The sequence below is a fragment of the Cherax quadricarinatus genome, unplaced genomic scaffold (genome assembly GCF_038502225.1).
Source record: "Cherax quadricarinatus isolate ZL_2023a unplaced genomic scaffold, ASM3850222v1 Contig926, whole genome shotgun sequence".
NCBI classification, from domain to species: Eukaryota; Metazoa; Arthropoda; class Malacostraca; order Decapoda; family Parastacidae; genus Cherax; species Cherax quadricarinatus.
Genome location: NW_027195952.1, coordinates 89,691 through 90,000, shown reverse-complemented (window position 1 = coordinate 90,000; position 310 = coordinate 89,691).

Genomic DNA, 310 nt, shown 5'->3' with positions numbered 1-310 from the left:
AAAAGTAGGGATCAGGGAACACCTGACAGGAAGGAAACAACGTGTGTTGGTACGGGACGAGGTGTTAGTGGGTGCATGTGTCGAGTGTTGCTTCCACAAGGGTCAGTCCTAGCTCCATGACAGAAGGGATAGATTCAGTGGTGTATGTGTTCGCAGACGATGTGAAGCTAATGAGGACAATACAAGTCGACGAGGATCAGGTAAGCCTACAAAGAGATTTTGACAGACTGCAAGCATGATCCGATAAATGTTTCCTGGAGTTTAACCCCAACAAGTTTGGGGAAGAACAAAGAAGACCGCAGATAGAGTA